This window comes from Silene latifolia, chromosome 6, assembly GCF_048544455.1.
Source record: "Silene latifolia isolate original U9 population chromosome 6, ASM4854445v1, whole genome shotgun sequence".
In the NCBI taxonomy this organism is placed as follows: Eukaryota; Viridiplantae; Streptophyta; class Magnoliopsida; order Caryophyllales; family Caryophyllaceae; genus Silene; species Silene latifolia.
In genome coordinates this window covers 69,622,885-69,647,175 of record NC_133531.1, presented here as the reverse complement: position 1 = coordinate 69,647,175, position 24,291 = coordinate 69,622,885, and positions in this window count along the sequence as shown.

The following is a 24,291-nucleotide window of genomic DNA, read 5'->3' as shown; positions in this document are numbered from 1 at the left end:
GGACTTATCTATCATAGATACTTTCCGAGCGTGGCCACGCATTTCGATTCATTACTCCTCGAGTGGCCCCGAGATATTGTTTTAACCCCGACAAGGGGATGGACAATTCCTATCGCACTCATTCCCTTCGACTAGCCACACCATCATAACCCAAAATATGCCCATTTGACCCCATTTACGAAGGTCGTAGTAACACAAATCAAAGTTAATCAAATCTGTGCCATCTTAGGTGAATAGTCTTTAGTCAAAAGAATCGACTCATTAGAATACTATAGCAACTCTCGCCACGACCAGGCTATATAAATTTGCCATAACTCTATAAGCGGTCATAAGGCCCGACAAGGTGTTCCTAACATCATCGCCTATGTGATCGACTAGTCATCTCACATGACTGTATGGCATTTGAACTTGCCATCAATCGCATCACACTCTAGTCACTTCGAGACGTCACCTCATACAAGTGACTATGGGCGAATACAATGCTAATCCGTGTTCACTTTAACCGGGTTCAATTGTCTCTACAACCCGTTTGGATGTAACAAAGTATAATAAAAGAGTTTTAAAGTAAAACTCGAACGACAAATGCGATTATCACATATGAATAGTCAATGCCTGATTACTATTTCATATTCTATAATCTAATTTGATCTTGTACGTAGTTGTCCATTTCAATTCAATTGAAATGACATGACTCATCATGTTTAGCCTTTGAGAAGGCTTTGGTTAGTAGGTTTTATCAACTTCTTGTACCTTACTCAACCTTACTACATACTCGTTTTCCTTTGTAATGTATACATTTGCATTAAAACTCTCTGAGTACGTGTCGAGATTCAATCAAGACATAGGCCCTCTAGCCTAAGAATAGCTCCCACTGTTTTCACAGTGTGTGGGACTCATCCTTCTTGCACATCTCATGATCGCAAGTGTACTCAATTTCCGTTATAAATATCTCTCATTGTTCTTTATTGCCTAGAACGATTCTAGAAAATCTACTTCTTAATTAACATTGCCACAATGGTATCTTAACCATCCTAATGTGTTTTGATTATGGTTTTGTCGGAAACCATGCGCAATCTCAATTGTCAATTGTCACTTGTGTAACACCCTTACACAATATTGCATCATAAACACTTTGCTTTACTTCCTTAATGCTTCTGCATGCACTTAAGGGTAATTTTTATGGCTTACTTGGCAAAGATTACTTAAATTCGATTTTGAAACAATTCATCATACTCAAAGTATATGAAGTGCTATACATCATTACTCATCTAATTGATCCGGCAGCGGAAGCAAATGGAATCAATCAAATATGTTCAATTTAAATTGAACTAATCATGAATCTTATCAACATAAGACTTCTTATTGACGCTAATATCATGTGGATTTATCTGCATAAATCTAGATATTAAAGATGTATTATAATCCTCCAAAAGTCTTAAATCATTCTTGATGATCAATATGTCATCCACATATCGGACTAATTAAAATTTCCGTATCTCCCACTAAACTCCATGTATAAACACAACCTCTCGATTTATCGAGAAATGTTTTATCACATGATCAAAATGTTGATTCCAACTCATTGATGTCTTACTTAAGATCCTCTCTTAAGTTTCACATTATCTTAGGATTGCAAGAATCTATAAAACCCATGACATGTATTGAATACATTCCTTCTAATTGAAGATGTGGGTTTTAGATTCACTCGCTATGTATTTCATGATAATGAAACACAATCCCTAAGAAGATCCAAATAGACTTAAGCATTTCAATTGGTGTAAAAACCCTTTTCAACCAATCAACCTTGAAATCTCTCTTTATTAGTGCAAAACCCTTTGCAACTAATCAAGCCTTGAAATCTCTCTTTATTAGTGCAAAACCCTTTGCAACTAATCAAGCCTTTTTATTTCGGATTTTCATGGCTCTAAGCCTTATATTGAGTTGTGACTTAAACACTCTTATGTAAGTCATATGTTCATTACTTTCTAGAAGTAATCAACTTGAATCAACCAATTTCTTTTGTAAGTTATAAGCTCTTTACCTTCTTAAAAGTAGCATGAATTCATCATTTTTAACAAGTGACGAATTTAACCTCCTAGGTTTTGAAGAAACAATGTCTTACACAAAACGTCTCATGTAGCCAAGAAAGACCAGTTTCTTGCGACATAACATTCTTTGTGGCTCTCTTGAATAATTTCTCCCACTCTGTCTTCAAAAATAAACTTGTATTTTAGAAAGACAGCTTCACGAGCCACAAACCCGTCGTACTCGTGATAATTGAAGGGGAAAAATGAGTATTTGTTTCTTGTGAAAACTTACAAACATGGTACCCTTACCATTTCATATCTCATATGATTCGATTTAGTGGAAACATAATTTAGACAAAAATGATAAAATCCCCAAAAGGATCAAGTAACTCAAAGTAACTTGATATAAATCCAAACCATATTGAATAGCGTTTGAATTCTTATCCAATCACACATTATTCCATAATGTGTGTTAAGAGAGATTAACTTGTGATACTATGTCACATTTCTTTTGGCTTATATCAAAGTCTTCACTTTGATAATCCCATCACGACTAAATCGTGATTCCTTGAACTCTTGAACTTCTTCAAAGATTTCTCTATTTACCTTATTAAGTGAACACACTAGTGTCAACTTAAATCGTTGGTAAAAGAAAATGATCAACCTATTTTGGATAAATGATTTACAATCTCGATCTCCTTTTTCAACCAAAAGGCACGAGATATCTTGCTTTGAATACAAGATACGCATATACCATTAACAATCTAATGGTTTCAAGAGTACTCGATAACTCTTTGCGTTCATCTTTCCAAAATTTTAAGGTTTAATCTTGGGTTACCAATTTTGAGTCTTGCATCATCTTCATGATATATTATTCTAGTTTGGTTTAGAATATAATCACCTTGATAATGGGCTAGCCATACATCAAATCGTGGTGTATAGGGTCACATTAGTGAAAACCTCTTTTGTATCTTAACAAGTTTATATATTCTTATTTAGAGTTTATGCACTTAATAGTCACAATTAAGTATAACTCCAAACCCAAAAACTAGATTTAGTACACAATGACTCTTTCTCTCAACTTCATTGTTGCTAGTCGTCATATTCTAATCATCCTATGTATCAAACATAATGATGAAAACCTCCATTGGTTTCTAATATTGACGAAGTAGTACTAGCAAAATTTATGTTTAATCAAATAAACATTTTTAAAGAAGAATGTCCCATTCGATGTCCCACAACTAACTTGTTTATTCTTCAATAATTTGGGGTAGTTTCCTTTCTCGTGTCCAACATTTTAAGACAATGGAAACTTTATCGGTCGGGATTGATAGGTTTAGTATCGTTATTCACAACAACTTTACCATTAACATTACCTTGTATCAATTCCATTATTATTTTTACTTCTTGAACCTCGTTCTCATCTTAACGGTTTAAGAGAATGCTCCCACTTATTTCAATGAGTCTTTGCTTTGAGAAGCAAAATTGAATTCATGAAGATTACTCTTCATTTGTTCGTTTTAGTCTTAAAACTTTCATTGAAGTGGTTGCGCTATTTTGGTCAATTACGAATTCTGACAAAACTAATTACCAAAATTATTTATCGCTTCAAAGTACTTAATTCAATTAAGTATATGAAACATAATCCATTGTAAGTAGATGTGTTAGTCTAGAATCAAAAACCTGTTTGATAATGAATAACATTAATCTATACTCCTTTCAAGAGATCCTTAGCAATGGTTCATTTGAGGTTTTAGAAGCAAATTCATATTTTGTCTTTAGTTACGGTATTTTAAAGGAGATTTGAATCAAAAATCGAAATGATATCGTATATGAATTGTGGTAAAGAAATAGAACAATATGATAACGGAATAGTGGAAAAAACTCAACATTTATCGTTTTAATAATAATACTTGTAAATAACAAGTAAAGCATTTACATAGTGACCTCTACCCAACTATGATAAATGATTCCAAGACCCAAATTCATATCGACTTAGGCACGGTATGGCCGATGAAACCCTTATCAATATAACTCGGTGGATTAACGCTTTAATCGATTCTACTTTTAGAACTCTTGGTCGATAAAATTACTCTAATATTTATCTATAGCCCTGAACACATGCAACTACGGTCGCGAATACTTCCGTTGAGCTCAATCCAAATTTCGAATAAATGTGTCCATGATCCAAATCCACATCAACTTGGGCACGGTATGGCCGATGAAACCCTCATCAACATGAATTCGGTGGATTGACATTTATCACCCACTTCCCCTACGTAACAAGGTTTGTACCCCGGTAGGGCCGAGTGCACTCCCTTACGAAATAGGTTTTCATGGTTTCTACTATTTGGTAAGGCTATATCTCAATTGATTGTTTTAGCGAGAGGTCATGTCAATTTATTATCTATCACGTTTTAAGTGAACTAAAGCGGTGAACTACGATAATTTTAATTGACACGGTCGATAAACTCGATAAAAGAAGATGCATGTTTTAGTTATGGCGATTTAGCGATGCATGTGACATAAAGAAATGCAAGCATAAAGATAAATAAATCCTAGTATGGCCTTTCCTAAAATAGAAAAAACTATTAATCTATTACATATTCGGAAACCAACTCCATTGGTCCCTTGAACTTCGGTTGTGGCACGCATCTCGAGGTAACACCGTCTTTATGTATCGCCATTCATGAAGAAATCCGTCTTTAGGAACTCCGGAATGAATAAAATTACATAATAAATTACATAATTTCCTATTATACATTTGTAACTAAAATAAATCTATTAAATTACAAAACGGTGATACGAGATCACAATAAAAATTACAACCGAATCGATATTCCCATACATTTCGGAAAATATCAATTAAAACTAAGGCCATACTAAGTAAAATTACATAATTCAAAATTACATAAATTAAATTATGACAATCATAAAGAAAATGCAGCATTATAATATGTATGAACATGCTCAATTTTATGCTAAATCGCCTTTAATTAGCCAATATCGTATATTACTCGGTTTTTACGGATTTGCGTGATTTCAACATTTTATAATCACAAAAATGCACAAACTCATATTTATGCATAAGTTAATTACCCTAACCTTTTAGGACTCAAAATATAGTCTTCACTAGTAATTTGACCATAATTAACTTTTATTTACAAAATTGTTCATAAATGGACAAAAATTACAAAAATAAGCTATTAAACTTCAAATAAATCCAAAAATTTCAAATAAATTCAAAATTTGAAATTTAAATTCATGAACATTCTGGAAAAATTCCATGACACTCATAATGTTCAAAATCTTAGGTTAAAAATTTCGAAAATTTTTCCGGAAAAACAATGTTGCGGTTTATCGATATTTAATAAAATAATCATAAAAACATGGAAAAATTATTTTCATTAACTTTTCAATTTTGGATCTGAAAAATATAATAAAATGCAACATTAGACGTTTTTCCTAAGCCATAGATTATGTTTTATTAATTTTCAACTAATAATGTCACTATTTATGCCATTTTTCTTCAAAAATTCATAAATCATGCTAAAAGACTTCTTTATAGCCAATTATTTTACACACATCTTGTAAAATTGCATGTGACAACATATTAATTTTCTATGACCATATTCGAAATTTAACTCATATTAACCTATTTTTCTCTTAAATCCGAATTTAATGATGAAAAATTCATTTTTCGAGCATAACAAGTCCAAAAATTATGAAAATTTACAGGTTATCTCAAAATAATATATGTAACAACATATCCAAAAACCAAGTGAAAATTCGAAGTATAGCTAATTTTAGACCAAAAATGACATTTTTACTCATAAAATCACATTTAAATGCCATTATTGTAATTATGAACAATAAAAATCCGAAAAATTAACCAAAAATTCCTAAAACACTTTAGGACCAGAAATATTAACATGCATGTAATTATTTCGTGATATATCATAATAACACAAATTTTACAAGTTTTATTTTGTTATTCATATAACTCGGAAAAACTTTTAACCAATTTGCATGCAAACAACCGTGGCTCATGATACCGATTGAAAGAAATGTAGATTCATATACATATTTAACATACTCATATATGTCTAATTAATTTGTCATAAAATTAAAACGGATTTTATGCATGCAAACATTAATAAAAGAGAAGAGAAATAATGTCCTTACATTCAATATTTCGGCTATAAGGGCACAAGAGAGATCACCTATCTCTTCTTGTTCTTGAGCTATTCCAATGGAAGAACAAAGATCTAAGGGTAAGATCTCTCCCTAAGCTTTATACCCAAGGCTTTCTCTTAATTAGAATTAATATTATGAGTACTAGATAATATTAATTCTTGTAGAAAAAATGACCCAAAAATATTGTTTGTGCTCTTGAATATTCGGTCAAGAGTAAGGGGATTTTGGAGTTTATTTCTCTAGAATTCTCATAAATTGTAGAGAGTATTTGTAATTTTCTTACACTAGAAAATTTTCTTGTTGTATGAATGAATTAATTGGAAAAAGAAAACTCTCTTTCTTTCTTAGGGTGGCCGAAATTCTTGGCTTGGGTAGGATGCCCAATACCTTTTAATTTTGCTCTTCTCAAAAGCTTAGGTATGCATGCCTACTAGCTAGCTTTCATCATTGTGTTTTTTATTAAAATAAATAACACAATATAAAATATATGTCCACCCACATTTTCGGTTTTAAGACATAAAATGGAGAATCCACTTTATTTTTGTCATTTGTCAAATTTGTCACATGTAACATGTTACATGACATGTTACAATGAAATGTATTTTTATCATATTAAAAATCAACATACTCATAAAATATGTCATTTACAAAATTGACTAGTAATTCGTAATTACTCGTACCAAAGATGTTTCCAAATTATAAACTACAACATTCTGTATTTATAATAATTTATTCATTCCGTTTCAATTGTTTCTTTAAACAATAATTTCATCCGAGTAATGATACAATTCGATTACTCAGACCGTATCTCATTTAATCACATTTCAATTTGATACGTAAATTTTACTTCCAAAATCGTCCGTCAATTTTTCAAGTAATTTAATTAACTCGTAACGTTATACGATTAATTAAATAATCAATTAAGAGTGTTGCCCTTTAGGTATGACCTAGGGGTCAATCGATCACCACCGTCACACGACAAGAATGTCAAACTCTAGTCAGCCAATCATTACCGATATATGTTGACCAGTTGACAGTAACAAAATTACTTCCCAATTGTATTCTTTAAAATGAGATTTAATAATGATTTTTTTTAAATCATGTGATCGCACTATTGTTGAGGACACATTTCCCAACATGTCTTACGGTAAAGCCGGCTCAACTCCCTTGCGAAACTGGTACTTCATGGTTTCTAATTTTTGGTAAGGCTAAGCCTCAATTGATTATTTTTAGCGAGAGCTCATGTCAATTTATTATCTATCACGTTTTAAGTGAACTAAAGCGATGAACTACGATAATTATAATTGACACGGTCGAAATACTCGATTTAAATGATAATGCATGTTTTAGTCATGGCAATTTAGCGATGCATGCGACATATAAATAAAATGCAAAGCATAAATTAAATCCTAGTATGGCCTTCCTAAAATAGAAAATCTAATTAACTATTACATATTTGGAAACCAACTCCATTGGTCCCTTGAACTTTGGTTTTGGCACGCATCTCGAGGTAACACCGTCTTTATGTATCGCCTTCTTGAATGACTCCGTCTTTATGGAACTCCGGAATAATTAAATTACATAACAAATTACATAATTTCCTATTATACATATGTAATTAAAATAAATAAAAATCTATTATATTACAAGACGGTGATACGAGATCACAATAAATTACAACCGAATCGATATTCCCATACATTTCGGGTAATACCAATTAAAAACTAAGGCCATACTAAGTAAAATTACATAATTCAAAATTACATAAAATAAAATTATGACATCATAAATAAAATGCAGCATTATAATATGTATGAACATGCCCAATTTTATGCTAAATCGCCTTTAAGGAGCCAATATCGTATATTAATTGGTTTTTACGGATTTGCGTGATTCATCCTTTTAAAATCACAATAAATTACATAAATTCATATTTATGCACAAGTTAATTACCCTAACCTCTTAGGACTCAAAATTAGTCTCCACTAACTATTTGACTATAATTAACTTATATTACTTAAAATTGTTCATTAATGGACTCAAAATATAATAAAATGCTATAAACTCCAAATAAATCATAAAAATTTCAAATAAATTCAAAATTTGAAATTTAAACTCATGAACATTCTGGAAAAATACCATGACACTCATAATGTTCAAAAAACTTAGGTTAAAATTTCGTAAAATTATCGGAAAAACTATGTTGCGGTTTATCGGATTTATTAATTAAAATCATAAAAACATGAGAAAAATTATACACAACAACTTTTCAATTTAAGATCTGAAAAAGATAATAAAATTCAACATGTGACGTTTTTCCTTAGTCATGAAGTATGTTTTAGCAATTTTTCACTAATTAAGTCACTTTTTATGCTATTTTTCATCAAAAATCCATAAATCATGCATGAAGACTTCATTATAGCCTATTATTTTACACACATCTTGTAAAATTGCATGTGACAACATCCTAAATTTCTATGACCAGATTCGAAATATTTCTCAAATTAACCTATTTTTCATTTAAATTCGATTTTTATCATTGATGGGGCATATTCTGTACCCGCTGACCAGTCAACATATTGAGCAAGGTCAAAGATATCCACAGCAAGTCAACAGCTTAGATAGCCTAACCGACGCAGCCTGTCGGCCTGTCAGATGGGTCCCGGCCGGGGCAACTAGCCGGTAGGCACATATCCGCGAACTCATATCCAAGACCCCTCGGCAGCGAGTCAACAGGGCCCGCCGGCCTGCCCTGGGTCCCTCGGCCGAGGGGTAGATCAGTCTTTCCACCTGCTAGCCACTTGGCCACTTGGCCACTACGTGACAAAAGGTGAAAGTCTATAAATACTCCTCTACTCTCATTGAGTAAAGGATCCACAATTTAATCTAAGAATCACTATTCATCTGGTAATATCTTCCTTATCTCTCTACAATACGTACTTTGCCAAGTAACAACAACTTACCTCTCTAAGTTACTGACTTGAGCGTCGGAGTGAGTTCGCTCGGCCCAAAGCCGAGCCCTCGCTTGTTCATCGTTTCCGGAGACCGCAAGGAGGATTCAACTAAAGACGTCATTCTACAAGCACGGGTGGTAACTTATAACTGCTCTGGAATTACACCCGGAACAATTGGCGCCGTCTGTGGGGAAAAGATACTAGAAGCTAGTCACATTCATTCCCAAACAAAAAAAAACAAAACAAAAACCCACCCAAAAAGCTAAGAAGATGTCAAAACAACAAGAGGTATTCGTAACTGACGAAACCGAGTTCTACCAAGATAATACCGTCCACAGTTCTGGAGTTGCGCAGCCCTCCACCGGCCGGGTAATTCAACTGGAGTACGGGATGCCAATAATACCGAGATACGCCGCTGCCAAACTGTGGTCACCATCATGGGACATGTGGCCAATGCAAATAAACCGGCTACTCTCCGGACCTAATTGGTAGTACGTCGGCTCACACACTTGTCACACCGACAAGAGCGGCGGAACCCGTCCCAGAGACCAGGGCCTTAATGTGACTCCAAGAGACTTGAATGGAGCACTGGAAGAAGCTGGCCCCGTCAAGACGCCGGAGGAGCCCAGAGTGCCAGTGGTAGACCTAAGTCCTTCCCGCACCCGCGAGAGGACAGCGTCGCCGCGACACCGACGAGGCCTGCCTCAGAGGAGTGAAAGAAGTCCGACTCGTCAGAGTCGGAGAAGAAGCCCGACTTATCATAGTCGGAGGAGAAGCCCCACCCAGTACGAGGAAAGGAGTCGGACTAGGAATGCGAGGAGCCGATCGCCGCGTGTCATTCAACACGTGGTCAGACAGCCCCTCAGTGCCTATGTCCTTGACACCGCCGTGACAACCAAACTAAAATTGCCGGCGTTCACATACAAAGGGGATAGCGACCCCACCGACCATGCCGAGGCCTTCGAGTCGTACATGTCGGTGTGGGAACAACCCGATGAAGTCTGGTGCCGAGTCTTCCCAACGACCTTGCATGGGATGGCTCAGTGTTGGTACAAAGGGCTGCCCGACGGCTCGGTATACTGTTACGCCGACCTAAGGGACGCCTTCCTAGCCCAGTACTCTTGCAATAAGAGGAGGGTCGTGGAGACATCGGACCTCCTAACCATCAGGCAGGAGGGGGGCGAGTCTCTACGAAGCTATGTGAAGAGGTTCGATTCCAAGGTTCAGCAGATTCGAGAGATTAATCCCGAGCTGGCGGCCTTCGCGCTGATGAAAGGCCTCCCAAGGGGAGACTTGAAAAACGAGCTCATCAAGTCCGGAGGCCTGGGCTTAGACGCCGCCAGAAAGATGGCCGACCAAGCCATCAAGGTAGAGGACTATCACAAGACCTGGGTAGGCCACAGCGAGGCCGGGCACTCAGAGAAGAAGAACCACCGGGAGGACAACCCGGATGAAAGACGCCGTGACAATAATAGGTCACGGTCTGATAGATCCGCCCGGGAGCGAGCTCGGCGGCGCCGGGGAGTTCGGGAACGTACCACCAAAGGCGGCATGATCTGATCACACCCCCTGGTTGTATCTGCCGCCGAGGTCTTAGCCCCGAGCAAGGGCGAGGGCCGAAAATGGGAAAGGCCCCCAAGCCGAAGGGAGACGGTGACACGAGCCAAGATCGTGAATACCACGGCCACACCGGTCACCTTATCGACAACTACGGCATCTGAAGAATGCCATTGAAGAGCTAATCCGGAAGGGGAGCCTCAGCAAGTATGTTGCCAAAGGCCAGAAGACTGAGGCCGGCGGTTCAAATAAGAAATCCGTCTTTGAACGGATAGGAGTGATCCATGTTGTCATCGGGGGCAGCGAGAATGGTGGGTCCGCTCATGGGCACAAACGGCACCTGAACGAGCTGTATCAGGCCATCAACTTTGTGCCCAAAACAGCGGTCCCCGCTTCCAACATCCCCGACATGACTATTGGGAAGAAGGACTACGAGGGAGTCATCGCCCCTCACAGCGACCCACTTGTAGTCCACTTGGACATATCCAACCACCTGGTCAAGAGGTGCCTGATTGACACAGGCGCCTACACGAACATCATGTTCAGGGAGTGCTTTCTTAACCTCGGTCTGAGGGTTGAAGACTTGAGCCCCTGCACCAATCCGTTGTACAGCTTTTCCGGGGCCGGTCTGGTACCTCTGGGGTCGATCAGACTGCTAGTGATGTTCGGCGAGGGGAATGTGGCGAAGAATGTCCTATCTGAGTTCGTAGTCATTGACGGCTCGTCCGCCTACAACGTCCTCATAGGCCGCGTCACTCTGAGCGAGGCTGATGCGGTAATGTCAATCCGGGCCCTGACACTGATGTATGTCTCGGACCGGGGGGAAGCGCATAAGCTCGTCTCCAAAGACGAGAAGGACGAAGCGGTTAACACCCAAATATCCGCCAGAGGGTGCAACATGCAGTCCCTCAAAGTGGCAAAGAGGTCAGGGAAAGGGAAAAGCCGATCCTTGCAGCAGGAGGGTGACCCGATGAATACCGACGTCGGTATGGTTGAAGGAACCCCGACCCGCCAAAAAGAGCCGCGTCCCGGCGTATGGGAAATAACCACTAACGGGTCCCCCACGGCGAACAGCTCAGGGGCTACCATTTTTATCACCAGCCCAAACGGGGACGTGTTTGAGCACGCCTTGAAAGTTACCCACTCGGCCTCAAACAACGAATCCGAATACGAGGCGGTGATAAATGGAGTCGAGTTAGCTAGGGCTACCGGGGCGGAGCACGTCGTGGTGAAGACATGCTCACTATTGGTGGCCAGCCAAATCAGAGGAGAGTGTGAGGCTCGAGACGACGGGGTAGTAAGATACCTGGAAAGGGTAAAAGCCAACACCGCCGAATTAGAGTCCTTCCAGATACAGTACATTCCCAGGTCCGACGATCCCCCGCCGACACACCGGCTGACAGACACGGAGGGTACACCTTTGACGAGCCATTAGGGAACTGACAATCTCGGAAAAATTTTGTATAGCGGCGGAGGTGCCCAAGACAGCTGTGGGCATCCCAACGCATGTTTATATCTAATGAAGAATCATCCAAGTTTTCTATGAAAGTGTTCATTTCCCCCAGTAGTCGCTATCAGAAACAGGCATCGGCTCACACTGTCACACCAACAAGAGCGGCAGTCTCCATCAAGAAGTAGGCACCGTCGCAGTCACCCCAAGTAGTAGAAGCTACGGCAGTCACCCCAAGAGGTAGACGTCGCAGCAGTCACTCCAAGTGGTAGACGCCACGGCAGTCATCATCAAGAAGCAGGTACCGTCGCAGTCACCCCAAGTAGTAGATGCTACGGCAGTCACCCCAAGAGGTAGACGTCGCAGCAGTCACTCCAAGTGGTAGACGCCACGGCGATCATCATCAAGAAGCGAGTACCGTCGCGGTCACCCCAAGTAGTAGACGCTACGGCGATCACCCCAAGAGGTAGACGTCGCAGCGGTCACTCCAAGAGGTAGACGCCACGGCAGTCATTACCAGCACAGCTGATACTCGCAAAAACGGTCAACGTATCTTGGGAACGTTAAACACAGTTGAGATACGCACTCTAGACTGCCTCGGCCAGGCCGAGGCGAAAACAAAAGAGGCACTCAATTAATAACGTAAGAAGACAACTCGGCGAAGACGAGAAAGACCTCGGCCAAGCCGGAGGCAAAGTGAAAACGTTTACGCTTAAGATAAACAACTACTAGCGCAAGAAGACAACTCGGAAAAATGGGGTAAAAACCTCGGCCAAGCCGGAGGCAAAAGAAACGAGCTCTTATTAAAAATGTTCAACAGATTACAAGAAATGCGGGGCGACGGCCGTCCCCATAAGGATAAGCCCAAAACACAACCTACCAAAGTTGTACAAAATACAAAGAAAAGCAAAAGGTTACGAGACATGTCATTTAAAGCGCCAAAAGATGGCGGGAGGAAAGGCTTAATAATTGGCTCCCGAGCACTGGCTATCCGAGACACCGGTGAGCCCGGTGACGACCGCCTCTCCCTATGCCGCTGTCGCTTGCCATCGCAGCGGTGGCGACACCATCGTTGATGGGCGACCCAGAAAGCTTTCTTACCGGCCTCGGCTTCGGCGGCCTCGGCCTCGGCCTCGGCGGCCTCACCGCCCTCATCCTCTCGGCTTCCTCCTTGGCCGCCTTAGCCTTCTCGGCAAAGGGCGCCTTCTCCGCCCACCTCTTCCTCCTGCTTCACCCTCACCTCCTCCTTGGCCTTCTCCTCCGTGGCTTTCTCTTTAGCTTCGAGCTTGTCGTCAAGCAGCTCGTTAAATTTGTCCCACGGAAAGGAGCCATCAAGAGGGAAGAGCTCCCCGATCACTTCCCCGGCAGCTTCCTCGGCCAGTCCCGTGTGGGCACACATGTTGGGAAGCATAACGGTTTGGAGCGTCTCAATGTCCTCGCACATATTGGGTGATGACAAGATCCTTGTTCCGGTTCACCTTACCCGGGGCCCGAAACAGCCCCGAATTCATTCCTCTGCTTTGAAATAAAGGTCGGCGTGCCTCTCGAACAAGGTCACACTTCTCCAAAGACTTACTTACGGCTTCAGCCGCCGCGGCCCGAGCATTGGCTCTCTCAAAGAAGGACCTCCTTTTCGGCGTCCTCCCCGAGTTTTCTCTCGACCAAGAGCGCCTTCTCGATCTCCCTAAGCCTCTCGCTCATTGAGGAGATCCAGCTTCACCTTCACGGCCACCCTCTTGGTGGCAGCAAGCTCAAGAGCGGATTGAGCCGCGGCCTTCTCCTGCTCTATAATACGAGCACCGGTCAACTCATTCCACCTCGCCAGCCACTTGATCAGCCTCGTGCTTTCCGCTACAAGGTGGGAGAGGGAAGCCTTCTGGGATGAAGAGTCAATGGTGATGTTCTGATCACCAGCCTGTAGTTGGGAGGGGGAAGCCTTCTGGGATGAAGAGTCAACGGTGACGTTTTGATCACCAGCCTGCACAGGGCTCTCCTCCACTTGCTGCTCAGTGAGAACGGCGGCTGCCGATGGTTGATCTACAAAAAATCAATTAAAACATCCGTGTCAGTATACATGGACGTATCAGAAAGCCTGTCATCAGGAACGCCCAATTAACCGGCTAAGCCTGACCCATAGGATGTATCTGTACCATGCTTGGCCTTCTTGCTCAGGGGACGCATCTCCTCGCCGACAACAGCGATTCTGCGCAAAGATAGCGAAGAAATATCGCAGCGAGGGGTGGGCTCTTTCCTTTTACGGATAAGGGGAAATCCCTCCGCATCGGAGTCCCCCCCATCAGTAATGTCAACGATCTCCACCGTCTCCTTCTGGGCTGAAGGGATGGAAGGTGGAGCGGATGTCGATGCCGTCACCGCCGAAGATTTTGTTCTCCGCGTTCGGCGCGGCATGTTACTAGCAACCCTCGCCTGGGCCGCCTCCACATTCAGACCTTTCAGCTGCTGATCCATCAAATCGTTCGGCGACGTCCTACGATCACGGGCCAGAGCCTTGGGGTGCAAGTTAGCAACGGTCTTGTCCTTGTGCAGCCCCATCCTCTTAAGAATATCCTCGGACAGGTCCGCGCCAAAATGATCTGCAAAAGAGGCAAAGCGAGAGTTAAGCAAGGAATGAACCAAAATTCAAAACGGACAAAAACATTGAGAGCAGTGATGGGCCTCACACCGACCCCACTCACCCTGTGCTAGGGCCGGTATGAGGCCGACAAGGCAGAAAGCGACTCATCCCGAAGAATGATCTGCGTTGGGGGAATCCATCTTTTCGGCACCCCACTCTTGTCCGCCTCGAAAAGCCTCATCGCCAGCTTCTCATCCTCAGTAAGAGGGACCTTGCTGGCGTCCATCTTAAGCTTTTTCCGGGTGACCCATCTGTCGTGCTCCGCTTTAGTCTCGCACCGCAAATTAACTTGGTCTTTGGAAGGACCGGGCAGCGGATAGTCATCCCAAGACCTCAATATACACCCACCGATCTTTCCAGTCTTTGCAAGAAGACAAACTTATCAACGAGACGTAACCCGCTCCATTTGCACGCCTGTACCATCCGACACGACCCGAAAAATGACGGCCGAAGGTGGTGAAGCCGACGAATAGGTTAACCGTTGGGACTTACCCCTTAAAGAGGCGAGCGCACAAAGCCGACTATGGTCCCGATAACCAACGGGTGCAAATGCCCCACAGCGACGTTCATGGCCCTAATGATGGCCATAACGTAATCATTCAATGAAACCGGAGCCCGTACTCCAGTCACGGATATATACTGGTGCAACCCGGTGAAGGGCAACAGATGGCCGACTCCCCTCGGGGATAACAATTTTGTATCCCCCGCCAAAGTAGAAATGGCCCTCGAAAAATGTCTCGCGGAACAACGGGCAAACTTGTGGGTCCAAGTACGGTCGGGGCCGACCTTGCGGGGGTCGCCGTGATCCATGACGCATCGCCTCCCCTCATTAGGATGAGCCCTTTCGGCATCATCACCAAAATCGTCTCCGTCATCATCAGCATCATCATCATCATCCTCCCATTTCTCCAAACTCTGAGGATCAACTTCAGGAGAAGGAGACCTAGGGCCCCCAGACCTTAGCGGGATGGCGTCTAGCATCTCCCCCTCATCAAGACGCAGCGGAGAACCCCCGTCGGTTTGCTAGTTCCGGCATCGCCAGGAAGACATGTTTACAAAAAACTCGAAGTTAAAAAGAGAGAAATTTGTTGGTTTACCTTGAAGAAAAGTACTAGCCGGAGTAGTTACACTGAAAAGTAGAAGAGAGAAGCCCTTGAAAGTCTAGAGAAGAAAATTTTTGAGAAAATGAAATTGGTGGCCAATTTCAGGGACTAAGTACGCTATTTATAGAGGAAAGCCCATGAAGAGGGACCAATCAGGGCACAGCCCATGAAACGTCAGCCAATCAACAAACAGACACGTGTCGAACATGCAACCACGGAATGTCAATCGTTGCAACAGTTGAATGTCAATCAATGCAACAGTAACCAAGCGTCTTCAACACGCCCCTTCATATCTCTCTGCCTGTTCATCTTCCTCAACAAAATTCCTAAGTACCCGTTTCTCCGCCGGCAACATGATCAACCAAGCCGAAAGCACCGGCCAGGGGGCAATCGAAACAACCAAGACTCTCCACCCTGGTCTCAGCCAACGTCATTACCTTTTCCACATCGGATGTCCATTACACAACCATGTGGAGGGGGGGATATGGTACGGCCTCGGAGCCATGCCGAGGTAGAAGAAGCCGGGGCGAAGTTTTGTCTTGCGCAGAATATACGCTCGGATACATCGGGCCCATACCACGGCATAGACTACGGCTGGGGCAAATTGATGGGGCATATTCTCGCACCGTGACCGACTCAACATATTGAGCAAGGTCAAAGATATCCACAAGAAGTCAACGGCTTAGATAGCCTAACCGACGCAATTGTCGGCTGTCGGATGGGTCCCGGCGGGCAACTAGCCAGGCCGGGGCACATATCCGCGAACTCATATCCAAGACCCCTCGGCAGCGAGTCAACAGGGCCCGCCGGCCTGCCCTGGGTCCCTCGGCCGAGGGGTAGATCAGTCTTTCCACCTGCTAGCCACTTGGCCACTTGGCCAGTACGTGACAAAAGGTGAAGTTCTATAAATACTCCTCTACTCTCATTGAGTAAAGGATCCACAATTTAACCTAAGAATCACTATTCATCTGGTAATATCTTCCTTATCTCTCTACAATACGTACTTTGCCAAGTAACAACAACTTACCTCTCTAAGTTACTGACTTGAGCGTCGGAGTGAGTTCGCTCGGCCCAAAGCCGAGCCCTCAGTTTGTTCATCGTTTCAGGAGACCGCAAGGAGGATTCAACTAAAGACGTCATTCTACAAGCACGGGTGGTAACTTATAACTGCTCTGGAATTACACCCGGAACAATCATGAAAAATCCATATTTCGAGCATAAGAACTCCAAAAATTTTGAAAATTTCCAGATCATCTAAAAATAATATATGTGAAAACATATCCAAAAACCACCTGAAAATTCGAAGTTTAGCTAATTTTCGTCCAAAATTGACATTTTTATCATAAAAATCACATTTTAATGCCAATATAATATAAAATGAACAATAAAATCCATAAATTAACCAAAATATCCTAAATACATTTTAGGATCAGAAACTTTAACATGCATAAATTATTTTCGTGATATATCATAATAACACAAATTTACAAGTTTTATATGTTAATCGTATAACTCGGAAAAACTATAACCGATTTGCATGCAAACAACCTTGTGCGCTCTGATACCGCTTGTTAGAAATCTATATCTTATTACATAACATATTCTTATATGTTTCGAATTTATTTAGTCATAAAATAAATTCTAGATCTTATGCATGCAAACTAAAAAGGTAAGAGAAGAAATCATGTTCCTTAGAGCATCCGCAAAGGTGAGGCTCCCCATATTTTCTCTTTCCTTTTCTTATTCGTCCACCTCATTTTCCACTAACTTTTCCATTTACCCTCCCCATTTCATAACTACATCTATGCAACAATGAGGTTCCCCAATTCACACACAAAAATTTGGGAACCTCCGCAAAAGTAACACAAATTGCCTTACTTTTCTTTTGGGGACCTTCCCAAAAAACAGTGGAGCCCCAAATATTGGGAACGTTGGTGCAACAATGAGGAGCCCCATATGAGGAAAGAGAGTGTATATGGGGAGCTTGATTTCCACCTTTGCGGATGCTCTATGATAATTTCGGTCATCATATGGGCACCAACAAGATCTCCTTCTTGTTAGTTCTTGAGCTTTCCATTAATGGATGAACATTCATGACTTCAAATTAGAAGCCCTCCAATTAGTAGCGCCCAAAACTATCCCTTAATCCCATAAACTAACATGTACTAGATGTTTGTAATGTAGTTTACCTTAAAATCTATTACTAATACTCATATACTACTTCTAGTATTATTAGTGTTTGATTTAAACAAATTTAATTCACAAAAATGAATTTTTATGAAGAACAAGAGAGAGAAGTTTATGTTTTTCTTAAAACATAAGAGAATGATGAATTTCTGAGAAAAACTCTCTATGTTGCACTCACCAAAACCGGTTGGCATATGCACATGATAGACCATTTTCCTTTTTCTTTTTGTCTTGACAAGACAAATGGTGTAAGGCTTTGTCATTGTCAAGTCACTATCAAGTGTCATGGACAAATAAATAAGACCAAAAACTACTAAAACTCCCACCAATATTTCGGTTTATCTAGTGTAATATGGAGTCCATTTTATTTTTGTCAATTGTACAATTGTATGTCATGTGACATGTGACATGTCTTATGTCATGTTTTTATTTAAAATGCATATTTAACAAATTAAATATCATTTATAAATTAAATAAATCATATTTAACAAATTGACTAGTAATTTAAAATTACTTTCTCATAAAATGGTCATTTAATTACTAGTTAGTATAATTCACAACATTTTGTAATTATAACTGACTTATCATTCTCATCTCGCGTGTTTCGCAAACACCGATTAATTTTAGTAATATAACTTCTTAAATTACTAAATAAAATCTCATTTAATCACATTATAATAAGATGTCATTTTCTCTCTTATGATAATAATTTGTTCAATTTTAAGGAAGTAATTAATCTGTATCGGCATACAATTAATTAACCTTTTCAATTAAGGGAATCGTCCTTTAGGTGTGACCTCAAGGGATCAACTGATCACCACCGTCGCACGACAGTAATGTCAAACTCTAGTCAGCCAATCATTACCGATATGTGTGGACCAGTTGACTATATATATGTAATGTATCATCCCTTCCGTATTCTTGTAATGAGATTTAAATAATGATATTTAAATCATGTGACCGCACTATTGTTGAGGACACATTTCCCAACACACCTTGCAACAAAATTGATATTTTATTAACTTTGTCATTTGCATATCTACGAGTTAATGTTAAAATACAGCTGAGTAAATAGACTTGACCTGATAATTTTGGCAAACTACTTATAATTTCTAAGTTTTAGAGCCTCAATAACTGGTGTCATTTATGACCAGTTCATGTAGGATTGTGAGTAGTATAGTCCTTGCATAGCATGTTTCATTATTTTGCACGTATATGAAATTCAATTGCTTTTTGCCTACATACATTCGGGTTAGTGGTTGGTGTCACATGCAGGGAGGTGCTTACATTGCCCCTTTCTTTCAGTTTTACCCATTTAACTCCAATATTAGCCAAATTTGCCTTTTGACCCTTAACTACATCCAAATTTAGCCTGCCTTGTCAAGCTAGTTAGTGTATGTTTTGCGGTATATAGTTTATTGTGCCAAGTTTGGTTTGTATTGCATTTTCGGGAGTTGGTACTTTATGGAGGAAAGATGATTAAAATTGAAAAGATTAAAAATGAAAAAAAAAAGAGAAAAAACGTGAAGAAAAAGAAAAAGAAAAGGAAGGAAGAAAGGAAGAGAAAAATCGTGGGAAATGAAATGAAAGAATGAAAAAAAATGAAAAAATTGATAGTTTATGGTTTTACTCCTATGTTTTATCATTATCTTTTGAGGAGTATGTTTTTGGTTAGTGAGTTTGTATGCCAATAAGGGGCACTTGTGCTCAATTTTGAGATGGATTAGAATCGGATGCTGTCACTTGGTTTTGATTAGGTTGCTAGCTTGACTATTAGCCTCACATTTCCAAAATGTTTTGCCTTTTCTTTTCCCATCGCCTCACTTTCCCATATCTTATGTAAGCCCTCGGCTATGACGGACCTTGTTTGGTTGGAATGTGTGTACGGTAGTTAGAATTGTCTATCATATTAGCTGCATGCATGTTTATGTGGGTCGTAGTTTAGGTGAGCGGCTATTTTTCTTCTTCTCTTACATTCATATGCTTACACTTTGCTTCATGAGAGAAGAGTGACCCGTGAGAGTCCATTCTTAAAGGTCTTGCAAGGTCGACAATTCAGCTTATTTGTAAACATCATACAACTCATTTGCACTTGACTGTTGTGGCTATAAGTGTCAGTTTGTTTGCATTAAACCGGTTTAAGTGGACAATTTGTAGTTAGCTCTGAGTTTTCTTTTCCGTTCCATTAGTTTGCATATAGTTTACTCGAGGACGAGTAAAGGTTCGGTTTGGGGAGATTTGATACGTGCATTTCATATAGTCTTTTTAAGCCTTTATTGCACGTATTTCCATGTGATTCTCCTAGTTTTATATTGCGAAATGCCCTGAATAATCTACTTTGGTTTGTTTGGCCTTAATTGCAGGAACGGACCCGAAAGTAGCAGAATCGTGCCTTTTTCAGTCCCCTTAGCATGCATTTATGGAGATGGAAAATTTAGAGCGGAAATACTATGCCTCGGGAAGCGTGAAGTGGTCTCGGAAGCTAACCAATGAAGAAACGAGCTGTTTCAGTGATATTTATCTCGATCGAAGGCTTATGTTAGTCTTTCTGTTCGATCGAGTGAATAAGGGAGGTGAACAATGCTCGATCGAGTCCCTGCTATACTCAATCGAAAGGTGGCAATTTGAGGTTACACGATCGAGAGTGTCAACTGTTCGATCGAGAGGTTTTTGTGGAAGATTACTTGATCGAGAGGTTTCAATATACTCGATCGAGCACCTTGTGTCTGACGCGAGGTTTTGTTTCGCGAGAACTTATTTAATATCTTAGTTATGTTTAATAATTATCTTCCCTATATAAGGAGAAGACGTCATTAGGTTAAGTCAACTTTTAATCTTGAATCAACTCTTAATTACTCTTAAGCACTCATAAGCAGACACTTATTCTTCTCTTGGTTGTACGTTGCTTTTGTTCTTATTGCCGGATCTCAATACTTTGTAATCCCTCTTTACTCTTTGATTTAATTTAATTCTCTCTTTGCTTATCTTTAATCCTGGCTCTTAATTTCTGTTCTAATTAGTGTTATTGTTTAGTTTATGTTAATTCATCTCTATCATGTTTATATCATGTTTCTTGCTATTTCATCCATTATTGTTATTAGTTTCATTATGAATATGTGTAGCTAAATCCCTTTATGTTAGGATTAGGGGAGCCATGGTAGTGAAACAATAATGTTGTAAATAGATTAGATGGTTTGATTGTGAGAACTGATTCATAACAATTTAATTGTAATCATTTAGTTGAGTGCACGCTTCTAAACTAGTTAATCCGGTTAAATTCAGGCCTAGATCGAGATATTAGAATGAATAGACCTGTTATGAACAGTACACTACACTAATGAGGGCGAGAGCTAAGTTAGTTGTTTTTTAGAGCAGATAGTGGATCGAGAGGACCTTTCTTTTACCCTTCTCACGTTAGACCGACTGATCTCATTATGACAGAATTAGCTAATTACCATGGTGAACCGACTTCCTAGCATTCTTCTCTTTATTAGATCACAACTTATTTCATTTGCTAATTTTATTGCTCTATTTCTCTCTGCCTTAATCTTATTTAGTAGTTTAGAAAACAAATCAAAACACCCCAATTGTTACCGTGAAGGACTAGATAACAAGTAGATATAATAGCCTCCCTGTGGAGTACGATACCCGACTTACCTCTACTATATTAGTTGAGCCGGTTGGTTTATTTTTGATAGGGTTGCGACAGCCGTGTCATGTACATCGTGACCTTGTTGTAGTGCCTAATTGAGTGATGAAATAGGGAAGCTTGGAAACGAGTTTGAGAATGAAAACCTCATGCCCAGGTGACACTCGGCCGAGTGCACCATGTACTCGATCTAGTGACCGCCTACTTGGCCGAGTGGCCTCCTACTGTAACACCTCCATTTATTTAGGAGCCTTTAGCTAGACATTCCCAAATAAATAAGACTGTTACCTTCTCGGTTTCCCGAGGTAGTGAATAACAAAGACCAACTCACCAAAGTACTTTAAATTAAAACTTAATGATTACATGTTTATTACAAATTAACCAACTAAAACTTAATATAAAATAATTACAACTCGCAGCGGAGATAAATAAAATGATCTCATAATCTATGTGGTCTAGACTTCTAGGTAGATTGGCCCAGTCCTCACGCATCCCATAACTCCCAAGTCAGCTAATCTTTAGTACCTGTCAAATCTGCTCCCCATTATGGTTCACCGCAGGTGTTCACGAATACACAATTAACCACGAGGTTAAGTAGGAATAAATACTAACAACACGTGCTCCTTTGTTTCACTTAGCACACCTCCCTCCCTTTACAACGTGCTCACTTTATTTTGGTACCCCTCCCTAAACAACGTACCGCCAATATGTAATAGTACCCCTCCCTCACAACGTAAATTTTACCATCACCCCAGTATACAAACTCCCTCAACAACGTACAACTGACTGTCGCACAGCTTTTCATAAAAATCACGTTCTCAATCAACGATAACAATTCAAATCACCTCGTCAATATTATTAACACAAATCAATATATTTCACCCTTCCAACAACTACGATATTATCAACCAACGTATGCAATATGATTCTCCCTTCCAACAATTACGATAAAATCAACCAACACAATTCACATACGATCAACTCACTTTAATATAAGCCATCCAACAAACCAAATATTATCGAATAAGAGTTGATTAGGATTTATCCCTACCTGTCAAGCGATTCCAATTAAGCAGCTCAAGCAATCCAAATAATTAAAGCAATCTGAACCCGATTATAATTCCTTCACAAATCGTCACCTAACAAAATATTATAGCTTAGTTATTTATTTGTTTATTCCATTTATTATATTAATTATCCAAATTAATTATCTATTATTTAACTCATTATATTAATTTAGTTTATTACAATTTAATTTAATTAATTATATTCCCGTGTAACGATTACGTAAACCCGACTTGATAAATAATTTAAACAAACCCAAACACACCCACACCCAATCCCGTGAAGATACACCCACGTCCACACTCATATGCACAATCCCGTAACAAACACAATCCACACCCCCACACCCACGGTTTTTACCGCGTCCCTTACCTCCCCAAAACCCGCATCCCACGACACTCCTAGCCGCGCCACCGAAACCACCGCCTAAACCTACCATAGCCTAGCTCGCACTACAGCCAATCTCGTCAACCACCAAGCACTAACCTAACCACCCTATCCAAGCCACACAACCGCGCCCTAAGAGACCCCCGAAAACCCGACACGAAAACAGCCAAACTCAACACACACCACCCTACCACCATCGTGACCACCTGTGGCCACCACCGCCAGCAACGTGGCCCCCTAATGCCACCAAAAGCCCCGCCTTTCCGCTCTCTCCCTCTACACCACAACACAAACCCGACAGTAACATCCCAAACCCTATATCCCCTGTTTTATGTGAACTCCGGCCAACCACCCTACGAACCACCGCCTATAGCCACCCCAAAACCACCACCATGGTCGACCCAACCAAGCTGACCCATCCCTACTAAACCCAGGTGAGTCACGTCCCGAATAAGGGTTCAAAACGACACAAAACCCGCAACACAACCACCCCTTGAAACTCGCCTGAAACCACCCTCTCCCATCAGTCAACAATGGTCAAATTAGGTCAACAGTGATCCTTGGTCATCCACGGTTACAACGGTACTTACAGCCTGATCTATGGTGGTCTAGTTTACAAGTTATAGCATAGTAAAGAGTATACATGAGACGGTTTAAAGTATTACCTTGAGGCGATAATAAAAGTTAATCCTTTTGCTTTTCTCTTCCTTAATTCCTTTCTTATTTCCTTTAGATTTCTTCCTTCTTATTTTATGAATTATTTTTCAGATTATTGTGTATTTATAGTCTCGAATTAGAGAGCATATGACGTTGATTAGGAAACTAAGAACTATTTCTTTATTCTAATTATTATAGGAATAACTAATATAATTAATAATATTACATATTTATTCTTACCATAGGTAGGACTTCCACTTACTACTTTACTAATTCTAATATTATTATCACATTATTATTATTGATATTATTATTGATATAACTATTATTACCTTTTACCTTTATTTATATTTTATTATTTCCTTATTATTATTTATATTAAATCCCGAAACAATTCCCGACCATGCTCATACTAGATTAATA